Here is a 19629-nt window from a genome sequence, read left to right on the forward strand (position 1 = left end):
AACAAAAAGAAATGTGGGGCCAGGTGTTTTGGAACCTGTATTGGAAGGGGAATCTTAGATTCTAGCATGGATTTCTGGGACTGTCAATCCATTTTGTCTTAGATGGATTTAGAAATACCTCAGCCCTAAGCTGTTCTAAAGCTACCAGATTTGGTGCTTGTGTTCATTTTCTTTCTCTCTGATGTGATTAATTCTGAAGCTCTATTTTCTCCTCCTCTCACCTAACGCTTCATGCTTAGGACATTTCCTTTGAGGGAAGTTTGACAGATCTCAAGCACAAGAATTTCAATTCTTGTCTCTCGTGTTCTATGTGAGTACAGAGGCTCATGAGCAGATACCTCTTGGAAAGAAATAGACACGCTGAGCATCCTTTCTGAAATAAAAATAACATTTGCTGGCACTTTCTTTTTTTAAAGAAAACTTGTAATTAAATCTCACCTTGTCTGGTTATAACTGCATAGCGATGTTTTTCCATAGTGATTAAATAGTTTTAGATAGGATGCACAAATTTTGACACTGTGCTGTCTGGCCCAGTTTTATGACATTAATAATGCCCCTCAACCTCAACCAAACAGTGCTCTATGGTAGTAGAGCTCTCAAGTGGTAGACCTAAACACTATTCAATCATGATCACTTCTTCTGGAAGAACTCAGTTTTTGAAAAATTATTTTGCAGAACAGATCAGCATTTCAGAGACACAAGTATGAGGAAAAAAAATAATTGTGAAGCACTGAAAGTATATTAAAAGCAAGAATTTTGATGTCAAGACCTCAGTTAGCATGAGTTTTGCACTGAAGAGCTGGCCAAATATCATTTGTCGTATTTTTAAAGACCTGAAATCATTATTTTATAGAAAAATATTTAAAAAAAAAAAAACAAAGCAAAAGAAGCAAATTGTTACCTGCTATATATTTAAACTGTTTGCTTTCAGCTTAGTTTGACAAGGTTACAGAGGAATTTTTTCACAGCCTAAGGGAAGGGTTACATGCCAAACAGTCATAACTTAGAAAGACTGCTCTGAAATCAACTGCAGCAAAACAGCATATTTGCTTCATATTCATACCCTCAGGGCCAAAACATTAACTTTAAGAGTAATATAATTTTTTAGATACAGAAATTTGTTTTGAAAATGAAACTTTTAAAAATAAATTAACCATTTGTCTCTGCTGACAGCTTAATAGGAAGGTGAAATAGGTAACAAATTCCTCTCTTCTAGTGGTAAGTTTAGTTATATACTTCCATAAGTTGTTATAAAAATGGAGTGGGAACAAAACACTTGGAAGAAATTACTGTGACTTGTGTCTATAACACTGTGACCAAGAAGCATTTCAAAAACAAAGTTGTCTGTTTAAATGTTATTCTAGTTTTCAGTCTAGGACTTCCTACACACTATAATAAGCACATTGAAGCACATTCTTCCAACCAATACTCATGTGGGAACAGAATCTGCACAACCAAAATCATTTCTGCCTACGATACCAGCATGGCTATCACCACAAAAAATATATGAGAACTGTTCTATGGACAGAATTAAACAATCATCAAGTCTCTACCATATGCTTACAGCAGCTATTTGAGAACATTAATACTGCAAATACTGTGACAGTGGTGCAATTATGCTTTTAACAAGCCCTAAGTTGTTACATTCACCAGATGTATAAACACCAGATAAACACCTTGACACAGTGCTTATCCATAAGAAAACTGACGTGAGCTTTATGTTCCAAGCTAATACTCTTTGGACTGGCAAGGGAACTGCAAAGTTTTAGCATTTGTTTTTGTTCTTCAGTGAAAAAAAAAACCTTGGGGTTATACACATTCTGCACATAATGGAATTGTGTGACATTTGTCTTCTTCAACATACGAGGACTGTTGCACTATTGCCAAATTCAGTTGTTATTTTCCTGGCACCAACACTGTTCTAAACTCTTCCCGGTCCTCTTGGATTTCATTACTAGCTATATCAATTGGTACTAGTCTCTTTGCTGGGACCAGTGTATTTAGTTCTGTTAGACTTTGTTACCCTACCTGAATCAGTCACCTGTACCAACACTCATATTGGTGACAGCCACCGCACTCAAAGTGCAAATCATTATGTGTTAAATCATGTTTCAAAGGTCTTCACCCCTGCTGGAACACATGCCATACACTGAGTCCTCAGCTGCCATTTTGGAGGGCAATCACAGATTTCTTTTTTGCCTTCTAACAAACAATGCTTCTTTATTTATAATGCTTTTTAGATATTTGGCACTGCACATAGAAACCTTGATTCTCTTTCCAGTGATCACAGTAACCCAAGCATTACGGCATACAAGACCTGACTTCATTTTTTTTGACTGAGTGGCACTTCAGTGATCCGTCAGGTTGACTGACAACACAGATATCTACTGAAGACAAACTGGGTGTGAAATCCTGCCTGGAGTCTTCCACAGCATGAATATGAACATTTAAAGTCCACCACTTGCCAATTAGCTAGAGCTCTCTGAGCTGTGTCAACTGCTGTATATTTATTACACCCCTTATGTTGCTTCCCCTCTTACTCAAAGTTTCTTGTATACTAATGAATATAATTCTGGAAGATCCATGCAACATGTTTCACCTCATCATGAAGATGAGGACGATTAATTTTGGGGGGGGGGGGGGGGGGGGGGGGAAGGGGTGAGGAACAAAAAGAAAGAAACGGAAGTGAGAAAAATCTAAGAACATAAGAACATGTGACTTTTGTTTTCAGAAACATCACAGATTCACAGAATGACAGACATACCGGCTTCAAAAGAGTTCTTGAGACATCAACACACCCACTCTCCTCAGGAAAATGTAAAAGCTTATGTCACGCCTGACAGGTATTGGTTAGGAGCCATGTAGTAATAATCTACAACTTCTTAAGCAACCTCATTTACTACTTCATTATCCTTACTGCTACTTCATATTCCTAATATCTAATCTGCTACAATTTAAAAACATTACTTCTTGTCACCTCATTCTCGAACATGGAAAACAGATTATTCCCTTTGTCTTTACAACAGTGTTACGTAATTGAAAACTGCTCTCATGTTTCCCCTTGGGCTTTGCTTCTTTGGCTGAACACCATATAATTACATTTTTCTAGGCTTCTGTTGATTCTGATTTCCTCAGGACTCTTTCCATTTGGCTCAGATTTTTCTTGGACTGCAGTCTCCATTGCTGAGAGCAATGAAAGAATTATTTCTGATGCCTTGCAAGTTACACTCTTGTTTATGCACTGGAGAATGATGTCAGCTCGCTTCAGAACAGCATAATGTTGCTGATGCATATTTGGCAAACATCAAAATCTCAGTGGAAGAGCTGCTACCTAGCCAGTCGTTCCCCGACTTGTATATGGGTAGCTATCATCAAGCATCAGTGTATGCTTTATCGGATTAGATCCTGTAACTTTTCAGATATTTTCTTCAAAATGTCTGCCTACTGAGCATATTGGTGAGGAAATGCTTATATCAGTGAATCAGACTATTACATTGTATTCTGACACAGACAAACCACCATAGGGGGCACTTGAAGGGGATACAGCATTATGAATGAGCTGTATGACTCTTCTTCACAGACACAAACATTCCACCTTTACCAGGAAGATATCAAAGGACAAGTGCCAACAAGGGATTTCTTGAGACTACTCTCCAAAATTCTCTTCTTGGAGAGGAAAAGGGGTACAGATCTCTCTGCCTGCTTTTTAAAGCATAATATTGATACAGCATGGATTTGGCATATACCCTTGGAATATGCAGATCACTGAGCAAGACTGAGATTTCACGTCAGCAACACCTTCTCCCAGAAAGTAAGTATATATTTAACAGTTCAATGAATCACTACAAAGTGGTTTTGCACTTATCCTTAAAATCATCTCTGTTTTAATCTCAGTCTGGCCTAATTCCCATCATTCTCACTAACAGTGGCAGATGGGCTTAATGTTAAAGTTGACATCATGGGTCTTGCAACACTTTTTTTTTTAATTAGGATAAAACTATGCTTCCTAAATATGCAAGCAGTTTAAACAATCATGTTTGCCATACATATCAGTATTGCCAGCAGGTCAAGGGAGGTAACCCTTCCCCTCTACTCCACACTTAGAGTGCTGTGCCCAGTTCTGGGCTCCCCAGTAGAAGAGAGATATAGACATAATGGAGAGAGTCTAGTGAAGGTCTGCTAAGCTGGTTAAAGGACTGCAGTATTTCTCATATGAGGTGAAGCTGAGTTAGGACTGCTCAGCCTGCAGAAGAGAAGGATCAGGGTGTGAATCTTATCAATGTATATAAATACAAGTTACTATGCTCAATGCAGGAGTGACTAGGATAAATTGAATGACATGAAATAACAGGTTAGAATAGATTATCTAAAATACCTTTTGGCTCTACATTGATGAATACAGAGAATTATATGGCACAAGACATCAGGAAGAAGCAGAAACTAGCTGTGAAAGATTTTATTCATTCTTGAATATGTTCTCTTGCTTTCTGGACAAATGGAGATTACAGGCATTGGTAACATTAAAACCACCAGTACTTGACCTCACAGTAAAGAAATATAAATCATTTCTTGCATGGGAGAAAGTTTGAAATATGATGGGGAAAACCAAAGATAAGTCAAGACTTTTACAGTAATCATTCCTACATGCTCCTAATTTTAGATGAGATTAATCTTGTCCTGAAGAGGTATTTTTTGCTGTTTGCTTTTTTGTTTGTTTGCACTTGTCCTAGAATAAAAGCACTGTAATATATGCAGATATCTTGTAAGTTAAAGTGTATGTGTGGTTAAGTAACACCCAGTGTTTTTGTTTAGTGATAAATGCTCTCCATACTACCAAGCAAGAGAATGCAGCCTACAGCTATGTTCATTCAAAAAGTTATGAAGGCCTGCAACCATACTGCCACCTCCACCCTACCCAAAAAACAGTGAATGGCTAAAGGCTGAAACAATAGAATTTACCAAGACCCATAACAAAGAAAGGAAGGATTTCCATCCAAATTGCCTGCATGCAGTCTGGGCTATCCAAAAGTAGTTAAAATATTGCCTTCAGAAATCCTTTTTTTTTTTTTTTTTAATCTCATAAGTGTGTTAGAATCATGGAATCACAGAATACCCCGTGTTGGAAGGGACCCACAAGGATCACTGAGTCCAACTCTGGCTCCACACAGGACCACCCAAAAACCAGGCCATGTGTCTGAGAGTATTGTCCAAACACTTCTTGAACTCCAGCAGGCTCAGTCCTGTGACCCTTGGGTGCCTGTCCCAGTGCCCGAGCACCCTCTGGGTGCAGAACCTTTCCCTAACACCCATCCTGACCCTCCCCTGTCCCAGCTCCATGCCGTTCCCTCGGGTCCTGTCGCTGTCCCCAGAGAGCAGAGCTCAGCGCCTGCCCCTCCGCTCCCCTCGTGAGGGAGCTGCAGGCCGCCATGAGGCCTCCCCTCGGCCTGCTCTGCTCGGGGCTGAACAAACCAAGGGACCTCAGCTTCTCCTCATAGGTCTTACGCTGTAGGCCCTTCACGATCTTTGTAGCCCTCCTTTGGATACTCTCTAATAGCTCTACATCCTTTTTATACTGTGGTGCCCAAAACTGCACATAGTACTCAAAGTGAGGCCACAGCAGGGCAGAGCAGAGCAGTACAACCCCTTCCCTCGACCAGCTAGCAATGACATGCTTGATGCACCCCAGGATATGGTTAAGAATACTTTAAGAAAAAAAAAAAATAGACTAATTTTATAAAGGAATCTGGTCTCAGACCTTTCCTATTGTTTAAAATGCTCATGTTAGAAGTGTACAGGAATTCCAAAAAAAATGTTAAGTTGCAGAGTCATTTAATATCATGTTGTCTTAAGAACATATCCAGTCTGCTCTGTATTCTAATAAATAAATAAATAAATAAATGTAGTTTAACAAAAAGAAAAACTATTAAATTTGGAAAAACATGACTGAGAAAAATGTCCTAAATTATATCCCAAATTTAAAAATTGAAAGCCCAAATTTTTTTTGTTTATTTTTGTGTGTGTATGCATCTAGAGGGTTTTAATAATATGTTTAAAAATGACAAATAAAAAGAAGTGTTATACTAATCTTCTGGTGATAAAAGAACAAATTAACAATAGCGCACTGTGTTTTTCCTCACATAGTTTATCTTCCACAAGAACTAGTTCTAAAGCAATGAGTAAAGAGAAGAGCCAGAATCTTCGTTTTTTCAGGGCCCAGTTTGGCTTCTTTATCGGAATTAATACAATTCTATCTGAAAATCATAAATGTCTGAAATATTAGCAGTGACACTAGAAGACAGATAGATACAAAGCAGAACAAGTTTATACAAGTGAAGTCGTTTTCATTCAACATATAAAAGTAATGATGGCTTTGCCAATTACTTTAACAGAATGACAATTTTATCTGAACAATCTTTGCCCCTCTCGAAAAAATATGAGGACAGAAATTGGTAAAATATTTATCTGGCTATGTTTTTTCTGACTTTGCATGGATGAGTGTAATTCCCAGTGGAGTGATAGTGCTGCAGACTTCTGTGGGAGAAATTCATTCAGGTTATGCCAGAATCACCCCCCTGGTACCAAGCACTGGCCCCAGTTAGGTGCAGAAGAGAAGCTGGTGCCTGCATTGCTCAAGTCCACCATGCCCTTTTGAGCTGAGTAGCTGTGCTCACACTGTGCAGCACATCACCCATGTGCCCCTTGAGCATGTGTGGCACTCATTCTTCTTCCATAGCATGCTTTATGTTGGCAGGTGTGCCTTAAGTAACACAGAGGCTGCACACCACACTGATATTCATGCAGGATAATAACAGTGACATGTTCCACGTGTTTGGACATGGCATGTCTGAGCATGGGGTGTGTGAGGGAGGCTTTGGGGATAATGCAGGAAAAGATGAAGGGAATCACACAGCCCATACTGTTCTCCAGAACAGGACTACCCTGTCCCTAGCCTGTCTTTTTACTCAGAGACATCTCGCTGACTTGCTCCAGGACATGGACTGAGAGCAAGCTGTGTTCATACTGGGAGCTGCATTCTCAATATGTCACTGACATGCAGGGGTGTAGGGACAAGAAGAAACCCAGACAGCTAATTTTTCTTGGTATAGGCATCCAGTCCTTAACAGATGTATTCAAGTTCACACAGCTTATGACATCATTCTAAAATCACTGTTACTGTAAACTCTCTCAGCTTAAAGATCTGTTTAAAATGCAAGCAAAAACAGTACATTCTCTGACTAACTTCCCTGAAACGCTCTGTTAGTGTCTACAAACAACATAAGTATGGGATTACTTTTAATTGACCAATTGTTCCAGTGGCTGCCATTAAATCTCATGTGATGCATGATGTCCCAATTCTGCTAAGCTCTGACAAAGTAATTATTATTTTAATACTCAATATTTTTCACTCTCTAAGCATTTTAAACAGGATACATTCTTCCCTTCAGCCACATGTGAATACAAAATACAGACTGCTATACAAAGGTTATAGCAAAAAAGAATCTGCATAAATGTTTATATATATTCTATATTTTTTTAATATTTAACATAAAGGCATACTGTATTCTACCAAAGTTTAGGGAAAATTAATATTACACTTTTATCTTAATATGCTTCTTAGTTTCATGCTTTCTCATGCATTTATTATATTATGATTTCATACACAAAATGACTTTCCACTCACTTTAAAACTGCTTATAAAGGGTAAAACTCATTCCTGTACAAAGTATAGAACCACATGTAATTTAAAAATAAGGTTTTTAACAGCAAGTTAAGGACCTATAGGACTTCCACTGGCTTCTGAACATGGGGAGTCTTCACTTGTTTAGAATACACGGTTTCTGAAGTAACATATTATACTTGCTCCATTCAGGCACAATAAAAAGGCAAAACATCAATACCCATGAAATAATAAAAATTGGTTTTCTTTATTTTCCCTAAGTTACCTTTAAAAAAAAAAAAAGTTAATATCTAATAAACAAAACAGTAATCATTCAAAAACATATACTACCTTTCTTTGAAATATTGAAGTCCGTACTCCATTTTTATATATAGAAAGATTCATGATCTGTTTTTTACAGTTTGGTTCCCTTAGTTTGATATCTCTGATTTTTCAGTTCAATATGCTTAAGTTACTAAATTATGAAGTTATTAGCTTTGGATTTTATCTGTCTATAGCTAATTCACTTAGTGGTCTAAAATTACCCAAAGTTGCCTGAATTTTTCTAGAAAACAGTAAAATTAGTTGTTCAAGGTTAGCCAACTGAGGACTGAATATATTAAGATTTCATAAATGTTGAAATAATTAGCAAAAGTAAATTGCCAAAAGCAATACAAAGAATAATAGGGCCTCTGTTCAGGAAGGGAACATCTGAAAGATGCAATTTCTTTCCAACAGGAACAGCACATCTAAAAAGTTTCTCTGAGATATCTCTTATCCCTTCATTAAGTTCCTGCAAGATCTTTTTTAGTTTTGTTGAATCAGCATTTTCAAAGACTAAAACATTATGCCTGAAAATTCCTACCCATATGAGATCAGAAGTGGAGCTCATAATCCATGCAATAGCTACCAGACCCTGTGAGACAGTCATTTATTATATGACTGTGATATATATTAACAAAAATGTCGTACACAACATGTGACAATCACATGCAAGACAGTGGAAGTTAGCAAGATGATTTCTGTTTTCTTTTCTGATGAGTCAATTAAACAAGAAAAGAAAAAAAAAATAAAACTCTAAAAGTAAAAAGAGATCAAAATTCTTCCTACAGAGGACTGTGATCTGACATGAGAAAGTATAAACCATTAAATAAAAAAAATCAATAACAATCTGGGGGTTTTCCTCCTCCCAGTGAAGTCCCCAGCACTAGTTTTGTGAAAGCTGTGGGAAGTCCATGTGCCAAAACTCTGCAGCCAAATGAGAGATTCTGCTTATAGTAATTGAAACTTTATATACCCTGATTTGTGGATATTTTCTTTGGCAGCTAAAGCTGTGCCACCTGTCAAGTCAAGTTAATTAAAGAAGACACTCCAGTGTGGTGTCTACCACCCTTCTGCCAGAAGTTTTCCCCTCAACCCTTGAAGAATCAGCAAAAAACAGATCTGTGCTCACTCCTTTGATGCCACGCTTCTCAGTATTCATTACATTTTCATCACTATCAGGCTGAGACCCATGGAGCATTAAACATTGGCACATATCTGCTTCTTCTCCCTCTGCAAAGGAAGGTAAATTGGGGGATCATAATTTCTTAAATGATGCTGGCATGATTTGTGATACTTTGTCTGGAAGCCTCCTTAGTCACTCATTAAAACAATGCATCACACAGAGATGTTACAACATCCTTTCAATTTTCAAATGCAATCAAACTGGGATCTAGGTAAAATAAATGGTAAAACACAGTTAATGCTGAGGAATAATGTCTCCCTGAAGGAATTTCAGGACCTACTGCAACTTCTGTTCCAACGTGCTTAAAAGTTGGTGGCATGCCTTTCGTTGAATTTGTATTGCCATAAAGCACAAATTCCTAGTAATAATGCATGCTGCTCGCTCTAAAACAGATATCTCTTTACAAACAATTTTTTGAACACCTGCATTGAAGGCATCTTCAGCTTCAAAGAGCAAACCACTGACCTGGGTCAGTGCAGAAAATTTGAAGGATTTATTATACAAGCCTGCATAGCAGCCTTAACTGAGTAGACTTGCAAACTCTTTTTTCTAGAAGCCAAAACAATTAAATCTCATATGATTAAAATCTCTATGGCTGAAAATTACAGGTGTGGAACATACCTTGTTCTTTGTTATACATCTGACAAAAAGCTTGCCAATTTTATGGCAGTGATTCTTTCTTATAGTTCTTCATGCTGCTAAGTAAAATCAAAGCAGTAAAGATTTTCTCTGGCACCAGGAAACGAGTGTAATATTTTAGTGCTATCTGCATCTCATAGGCACCTATTCTTTTAGGTCTTGCTTTGGTTTAGTTTTATACCTGTGAATTAGCTCTATTTTTATTTTTATGATATAAAAATGATTGTTACATATCTGTTATTTTTAGTGCAAATTCACTTTCTAAATGGCTGTGGGGAATTGTAACTTTTTAGACAAAAAAAAAAGTCCCAATTATTATCACTTTCTGCAGGAAGAAGAGAGGAGGATGTTTAAATAAAAACATTACAAATAATTTTCAGTTTTCAAAAGAATAGACAGAAATACCCTGTTGGTTTCATATATAGAAAAAAAAAGGGGGGGGGGGGTAGGAGGGAGGGGAAACTGGAAAAGTTGAATGAAAAGCTAGCAGGGTTTCATTTGAAACTGGAAAAAAAAATGTTTTGACCATCTATTTTCATAGGGTCCCCAGTGGCATCTGAAATGCAGACATCTGCTGCAAACATCCCTCTTTAATTATGTTTCAGTTATTTTTAACTAGACAAACTTATCTCAGACATTCAGAACCATGCAAAAGGCTTTCAATCTTAGATCTTCATTCACATCCATACTTTGAAGGAACTGGAACACCTTCCCTTTTTAACACGCTTAAAGTTGCTGTTGCGCTGCTGTGCAGTGGTGAAATCTTCCTATCTCTTTTGGTAACTGGCTTTAAAGGAAAGATTTTAAAGGAAAAAGCAGATGCTAACAGAATAAGGTAAAGAAACACAATGTAAACAAAGGATGCAAATCTGGATGTGTTCTTGCTTTTAAGTACTACAAAGTTAGTTATGAGAAAAAGAAAATCTATCTGTTTTTCAAACTGTTGTTGTTAGTAGCTGGGATTCACTGCCTTTATATAGCTCCATAAAACATCAGAGCCCAATACATACATCTCCTTTCCTGCTGTGATTACAAAAGTACCAGAAGAGGAGAAAACTAAATCCTTACAATATGTGTCATCCCCTTAAAATTGTCTGTTATCCATGGGTCTCTTTTGCTATACTTGCCACTTTTATTAGACTATTATTACTATTGATATTATTATATACTACTTTACTCCATCTATTAGTGTCCCTGGAAACTCATGGAAGACATAAAGGTACACTTCCCAGGATTAGTAGTTTAAGCTTTTTAACACAAGTTCTAAGAGGGAATAATTAATTCTTGAGAATGTCCCTTATCTCTTCTAATGAACTACAGAACTTTGTTCCACCTTCCATGGCTCTTTCAACTCATATCCCCATCCTTTTACTCCTGGGAACCTTGCCAACCATGTTTCCTGAGCTTTGCAGCTTCCCTTATCGACTTTCTATATTTCATAATGTATAACTTTTGATTACTTCCACAATTGTTTTCTGCTTATTAGCTAAGGGAGGCTATATATATGTGTATGTATTTATGACTATAAATCACTGTGTGATGACTTAGAGCAAAAAAGTTCTTTAAAGATTGGAGGTGCAAGCTGTCTGGGGACTGAGTATCAACTGATGATTCAGAAATAGCAAGGAGCTGTCCTAACGTGTACACATGAGAAATTTTTGTCCATTATTTTATCTGGTAAACATTGCAACCAATGTTTGTATTTAACATTGAATGCACATCAGTATGCATAAATAAGGCAAACTAGCTGCTTCATTTCATATGTAACATGCATAAATTTTAATACATATGTAAAAATAAGAACGTTGTATTAGAAGCTTTCTGTTGAATATTGGAGAATGTTCCCTACTGTGTTCTGTAACTCGAGGATACAAAAAGTTTAAATGAATTTGTATGCCACAAGTATGTATCCAGACCAGTAGTTTTTGATCAGGAAACTCAAATAAATTAAACTCACATGAAAAAGGTCATTTGATTTTCATCATTTTCATGAAGTCCAATGACTTTTAAAAGAAACTGCACTTTTAAAGTCTCAGAAGAATAGATAAATTTGGTATAAAAACACAAAGTACAAGAATCTAAAGTCCAGTTTGAATAATGATAAATAGTAGCCTGTGTGAATTTCAGAAGACACAGCTGGTAATTATTTCAAACTCTATGGAAGCAATTTTTCATGTACAGACAAGCTTTTGGCAAGGCTCACTTCTCAATAAAGCAAGTTGGACTGCAGACTCAATAGGAAAATCACACAATGAACATTTTGCAATGCATGAGTGAGATAGGATAAAAAAAAGAAAAGATAGAGAATGGCAATAATGATCTCCCAATGAGTTATCAGTAGTGGAACATGATGACGAGTAAGAATTTAATAGTAGCAAGTAGTAATGTCATGAGTTGCAAACCAGATTATAGGTACTGAGCCCTCCCATTTAGCAAAGTACTTAAGCATTTACTCAAAAATCAATATAATGCTCACCCAGAATTTTAATGGATTCTGGGTCAGACTCCTCACTAGCTGTTCACTTAAAAAACAGAAGTTATCCCACTGATTTCAGAGAGACAACTCTCATTATGCCTGTAGGGCTGTTGGTTCAATAGTCTCAGTCTCATCATGTGCCTATTGACTACTGAGATCATACAAAACATTTTGCTGTATGAAAAAAATAATTGTGCTTCAGCATAAATCTGGCATTTCAAATAAATTATTTCAATTTAAAGACTAATTTTATAAATAAATATCTAAATCTTCTGAAAAAAAATCAGATAAATGGTTCTTATCTGATATATTTAAATGGAGATAAATACTCTGTATCAGTTAAGCTCTGAGGAAGCAAACAATAGAGTTTGGTCTACTGTGTACTTCTAAGCAGAGGACAGCTGGTAAGCATAATTCTTGTTGTTGTGCATCTCTCTTCCACTGCCTGAACTGCTGTTCCTCTTCTGAAGCAACTCCTGAACTGCTGGACTTTAGAGCCTGTCACGGTGAAGCAAGCAGATTGGAGACTTTCACTAGCAGACCATGCGGAAGCAGTACAGTTTACCTGAAAATGGTAATTTTTTCTACCAGCTCAATGTGAATCATCCTGTCAGCAGCTTCATATAATTACTTATTTTACTTTTCTGTGAACACCAGTGAAGGTATCTATTTTTCTCTGCAAATGGCTACATGGGGAATGAGAACAATCGTATCTACCATTAGACTAGCAATAACTTCTACAGATCATTGTAGAGCTCTGCTTTCACTAAGGACAATAATTCACTGTTTTGTCATAAGTCTTGTGGACTAGAAAGTGTAAAAGAAAAGATCTGCTGGGCTGTTATGTGTGTTGAGCAGAATAGGCATGTACGTAGTCCAGCCTTTATCAGCTTCCTCTAGAATTAGGTGAACAGCACTTCTGGAACACTAGGAGACCTTAAAACCACATTGAAACAAAACGTCAAAACACCAAAGTCTTTTATGGGAACATTTTTTCATACAGCTCTGTTTTCTTTACATTGGTATCATGGAAACACCAGGAGTTCTCAGGCAGGACTGGAAGAGACTTCTGTCTCATTACTTATGAAAGGGCATATGCACATGTGTGTGTGTGAGACAGAAAGAAGCACACCAGTTTCCCCAAGTGATTTATAATATATGCGTGTGTGTGTACGCGTATCAGATCAAGAGCAGAATTTGGAATGAGGCAGGTATACTCTTTTGAGGTAGAGTTCTGTCCAGTGTCTTCTCTTGATACTTTTCTTGCTTAGCTTCAGCATTTTTTCTTTGATACATTTGTTAAATTGTCATTTTAATGCCAAAATAGAAAAAGGGAGCAAAATTTTATTAGGAGGATATCCTGTTGAATCTGTATGCAGTAGACTCCTTCACAAATGGACAAAATATTACATGGCAAAACATTGCAGTTCTGAGTAAGACTCAGAGGAAAGAGAATCCAGGAGTGACGTTAGTCTCTATATTGCTGAGAACTCAAGAGTTGTTTAAATGTTTGTCATAGAAAAAAAAAATATATATATATATAGTTTTCTGCTGTGAAAGAGACAATGAAAACAACTGAGAGAAACTACGCTCCAATCTGCTGAAAAGTTCTAAATATTTTTGGCCTTATTTCTGTTATTGCCCAGGTGCATGCTCACAACAATTCTGGCATTTGGCACAAATCAGCTCCCTTGGTGGTCGTACCAGCAGTGAAGCTGAAGATCGACAGGAGACAAAGCCTAAATATTCAGCCACTGGAGAAATCACTGCATGTTAAGGTTTATGCACATCAGTTAGTGATTTACAGTTAGATTCAAGGCCAGAACTAAAAACTTACTGATCTAGTCTAAACTCTTGCATATCGCAGACTATTAAAATTTACCCAGAAACCCTCGAATGGAGCCCTATATCTTGGATTGACTGGTTCTCTCAGTCCACACTTTAAACTATTTGAGCTTTCGTACATATATCTTACAAGCCAGAAGCAAATAAACCTGCCTCCACAGCCAACATTGATTTGCCAAAATATGTCAAACTGTTTCTCTTGGATTTCTATGAGATGCAAAGATTTGTGGTGGCTCAACTTTTTTAGCACTGTGCAGAGAATTGTAGGACTTCTGCGGCCGTGTTGTAGAACAACTTCCCTTAACTTAATGGTCTATATTGCACACAAGCACATACCCATCCACCCCCTTTTTTGTCTCTTTAGGCAAATCAAACGGGCAGTGGCTGCCTCAGAAAGAGTTCTGAAAGCCTCACCTATATTACAAGAGAATACTCAACATGGAGACCTAGAAAAAAAACATTAAAGACAGAAGTGGGAAATGTCAAATGCTCCCCTGCTCTTTGTTGTGCAGGTGCACACACATGTCTTTCTGGAGCAGGAGGCTTATCACAGAATGGAGTCACCATAGCATCTTGGGGAGAGGGGATGGCTTCTAGTAACACCAGAACTTCCTGTATCAGAGGCTGGAGATTTACTGAGCCATATGAAGAGCTTGTTCTAACTCCGTGGTCCCACAGTAGAGATCCAAGGTCCATCATCAAAATAAAAGCTGTTTGCTCTTGTTCTCTAGCAAGAGCATACTGATGAGCTGTGTGTCTCTAACAATTGCATCAAGTAGACTAGAAAAATGCTAAGCTGCAGGCTGTCAGTACCATTCCCAAAGCTGTTTCCTCAAGGGTTCTGCAAACAAAAAATGTACCTCAGATGATAACTGTCTTTAACAGAGTGGGATTGCCAGTGGTAGGTCTACTTACTCCTAAGGCCACCATATTTATTGTGCATGCTGAGAAAAAGAAATGAACCATGACTGCTCAGCAGAGCCAGTGGTTTCCAAAAACAATGGATCAGTGCAGAAGTATGACACAACAGCTCTGTACATATACAGCACATGCTGTGTTTCCCAGTCATAATGGATTCATTATACATACACAGCAAAGAAGTATTGGTACATATGCATCACAGGCAGTCTGCATGCACATGGTAAATATGGTGCTTAAATATGTACTATGCCTTTGCAAAATTCCTTCTACATATGTACAGAAGTAATATGATGGGAGAGGAACAATGGGAGAGCAAGAAAGGTGAAGAATATAATTGAACATAGGAACTAGCCTATCACTAGTTCTCCAAAATAGAGAGCTTAACGTGGTCTGCTGTTAGGGGTCTGCCTTTAGTTATTACTTACAGTGGACAAGCACAAGCTGGAGTATGTAAAGTGCCTGGCACGTTTATGTCATTACAATTCCTATGCTTAGGCAAGCAGAGACTCTCTTCTTCCCCAGCTGCATTGCTATGGATGGAAAGAAGCAACCTTTTTTATTTGGGGGGAACTCCCCTCTCTTGCCATGGATTCTGAAACTATATTTAAACATGGGACAATTCAGAAAATTCACATACTTGTTAACAATGTACTGGCAATGGAAAGACAGCCTGGAAAAGCTAAAGACGAGAGAGCTCTCTACGCAACACTGAATGCAAACAAACATGCATGGTCCTCTTCCTAACACAAAATGAGGGATTTTCTCACTGTGCATTTCTGAAGCAGTCTCATGTGAAGTGAGCCTGGACTTTTTGGATGCTTTAGCCAATATCCCCAACTAGAGAGTACTTCTCTCTTCAGTACAGGCCCCCAGGGTCAAGAGGAAAAAGAATGGCATATGTGTTTACATTCACAGAGGCTCAAATGTCTTACTGATTTGACATGCATATGGATTGCACATTACCACCGGATTTGTTGTACAGATATAGGTTTTTCAGGCTCCTGGGAGAGAAAGATTGTTAACCTTTCTGGAAAATTAAATACTTGCTTAATTTCAGAGACTGTGTTGGTAATTTCTCTGCCAAATAACCTATCAATTAAAGTGTAAATCACAGTGACTGCTAGTTCAGGGGCATGAGGGTGCCATATAATTGACTGATGTAGGTGGCTTGTTGCTTCTAATACGTAATTAAACTGCATTGTGGAACTACAAGTGAACAACACCTTTTGGGGAAGGCAAACACAGAGTGCTATTGACTTGGCAATTATATTGGAAAACAAGGACAAAGTGATACCATCAGACCATTCAGCTGCTGGTGACATTGTTTTCTTACGGGGTTAGACAAGGTGCAACTCATAAAATTCAACACAAAAAAAACTCCAAACCTGAAACCCTGAAAAACCACAAGTAACCTCAATAGCAGTGGTAAACTTCCAATGTCTCTTTATGTCTACATATGCTTAAAAAAAAAAAAAAAAAAAGAAAGAAAATTCAAAATAAAGGGAAACATTTGCACATGCAGTTGTTTGAGCTGACATTCCTCTAGAACCATCAATGGTTCCTGGTAGCAGATACCTATGCTGGAATATTATGGGTTCCTCAGGCTCATAGAACCCTTTGTTCTTCTAGGGCATTTTTTATTATTCAAATCTTTGTCTTCTTTCTTTTTGGTCCAATAAGTTGTTTTTTATTTGTTTGTTTATTTGCTTGCTTGCTTTTGCTTTTTTTTTTCCATTAAATCCTTAGTTTCCTATAGCCAAGCAAGAACGATATAGTGTGAAAAGCATTAGTATAGTTGCTCTGTTCTTTACATTATATATCTTTATATATATATATATCTTTAAACCAGTGCAAGGGAACCGGACTATGTAAGCCTTCATCTGAACGAGAACAAACATTTTTATTATCTGCTACATTCTTAACAACTTTGTGCATAACTACTAAATTACGTCTTCTATTTATTTCCTCTACTTCTGTTTGTGGTACATGTATTTGTAGTCAAATTTCTGTCTTCAACTCGTTTTAAGAAAGGCTTTATTTGCCATATTGTGATGCTTTGTGAAGGGCTCGAATATGAAATTTACACAAGACAATCTCAATCAGAGCTAGGTGCTTTCTATGTTCCCATTTTTATATCTGTCCTGTTTTATTTTGGCTTTCAGGTGGAACACTGTTAGGTGAGAAGAGCAAGCTGGTATTGGATGCACACAACAGTGTGTTGGCTGATTGCTTTTATTTCATCTGTTTTCCCTTCAGGTTCTGTGTGAATCATCATTTGTGTTCTAAATACACATCTACATTGTAAGAAATGCCTTTTTCAGCCATTAAAGTTATGAATGGGGAAGGAAGAAGCAGAGGTCTTTTTCTATTCTAAAAATCTTTCCACAGATGTTTCATCTTCCAGGGCTGGAGTTCAAACACTTGTCTAGGAAGCGAAACTGGAATAAGTTCGTCCCACAGCCTGTGGGGCACAAGACATCTGCTAAGAGAGTGCCCTAACTGCCAAGCTATGCTGTCTGGATTAAATGTTCTCCATCCTTCTTATTGGAGCTGTGTCACTGCACAGAAAATAAATAAATAAATAAAATCATGACTCATGGAGCCTGAGTGGTCTGGCAACTGTATAAACATGGAGCACTATTTCCTTTTCCAATCACAGCTTTAAAAGAACTGGCTACAAATGCTTTTTCACAGGGCCTTGTCCTAGTGGCAGGTGTCCTTTTTGTTCTGCAAACAAGCCCAACAGAGGATCAAAGTGAAGATGAACTTGAATTTAATTAAGAATTTGAATAAAACATTTTAGATTATGATTAGGCATGGGTTTGAATGAGGCATTATAGAATGTTCTGATGGGCAGTTCTGGGTAGGCATAGAGATGCAACCATAGCATCAGTAACAAAGTGATAGGTTTGTGAGTTTTCAGTGCTGTAAGGATAGGCAACTGCTGAAAAGACAGTGTGGATTTTCTTATGCTTCCCCAGTTTTTGACTTCAGCACCTATGACTCACCCAAATCTCACTTCAGAAACTGGGTGACAGGATTTGAACTGCCTCATTTGGAGAGGAGGAAGAGTTTAGGTACCTAAATCTGGGACAGCAGTTCAGCAAGTCTAATGATTCATATACCAGTGAAAGTTAAAGGGACAAGGCTCAAGGTTACAGAATAAACCACTGCATGTAGTAACCATAGCTGATAGCACTTCAGGGAATTGCAAGAAGGCAGTAAGTGTGACTCACAGCAGTGGGCCACTAGGCAGGCTGAAAAATGTGAGAGGAAAGCCATTTGGGGTATACAGAGACTTGTCACTTCAAATTTTGTTCTTTCCCTTCACTACATTAGCATGAATGTTCCTTTCATGATTCTTCTGTCTCATTTTTTCTTGTATGAGTTTATTCCAGATTCTATCTGTGCCATATTCTGTCTTTCATGCCCCCTTTTGCTCTTCTCTAATTTACATTCATTTGTCTAGCAATATAACTGCCTCTTACAATGCTGGCAGAAGGGCTTGTTGTTTTCTTTTTTCTTTCTTAGAAAGCTTCATAATAGCCACTTTTAAGTCTGCAAGATTTTGAAAAAAAAAAAAATACAAATGTGACTCACCAGCAAACTGTCTTAGCAGCTCTGGAAAACTGACAAGAGATCCACTTCCAAAGACTGAGTTATGGTTTAGTTCCACAAAATTTGCAGACTTTTAAAGCTCTGAATGCTTTACAAGATTTCATGCTTCAGGGAGAAAAAAAGAACACATTGATACCATTCCTTGGACAAATTAAAATAATATATTGCTGGAAAGTGCAAAAGTAACACATGAGTTTACAACACATTTGGTCTTGCCAACATCATTAAAATAGCATCATCAAGTTACACTGCAAATATACAGGATCTAGCAACAAACATAAGAATAAAATCCATTAGTATTCTTACAGTACCAGAAGACTACCACTGAGTATAATTTACATCGCTAGTGTCAGCCCATGACCCAAAACGTGTGCTGGCCCATCACATCGTATTCTGCGAGTGAAGTGCTCCACCTGCTGGGTACCCCGCCACTTCGTGCTGTGTGGTCAGACACCCTCGGGGCTGTAGCACTCCATATTAGCTATGTTTGCAAATACAGGCACTGCAAGAGCTCTGAGGCCCCTGATGTTCAGCCAAAAAAAAAAAAAAAAAAAAAAGATTATAAAGTTGCTTATTTTGTTCAGGGAATTCCTGCAATGCTTACACTTAGCAAAGAGGATTCTTGGGAGAAACACCTAGCTGTATGCCTGAGATATTTTTGCATTAACATTTTCAATATGATGGTAACGTACAGAGATTCGAATGCTCTTTTGTGCAAGAAAGTATTTTCCCACTAGATGTCAGTGTGCCATCAAGGACACCAGGTGTGAGACCACCCAAAATTTGTCTGGTACTTGAGCTCTGTGGAAGTTCAAGTGGCTGTGTCCTCGAAAATCTTATATTTTTTTTCTTTTTTTTTTTAATATTGTCTTCTGTATTTAGATTTCATGCATGTTTCAAGGTAGATTACTCAACTTGGTTTGTTCTGAGATTCCTATCTCTGCATAAGTAATTTCTTAATTGGTA

The sequence above is a fragment of the Anser brachyrhynchus genome, assembly GCF_964034855.1.
Source record: "Anser brachyrhynchus genome assembly, chromosome: 3".
Taxonomy (NCBI): Eukaryota; Metazoa; Chordata; class Aves; order Anseriformes; family Anatidae; genus Anser; species Anser brachyrhynchus.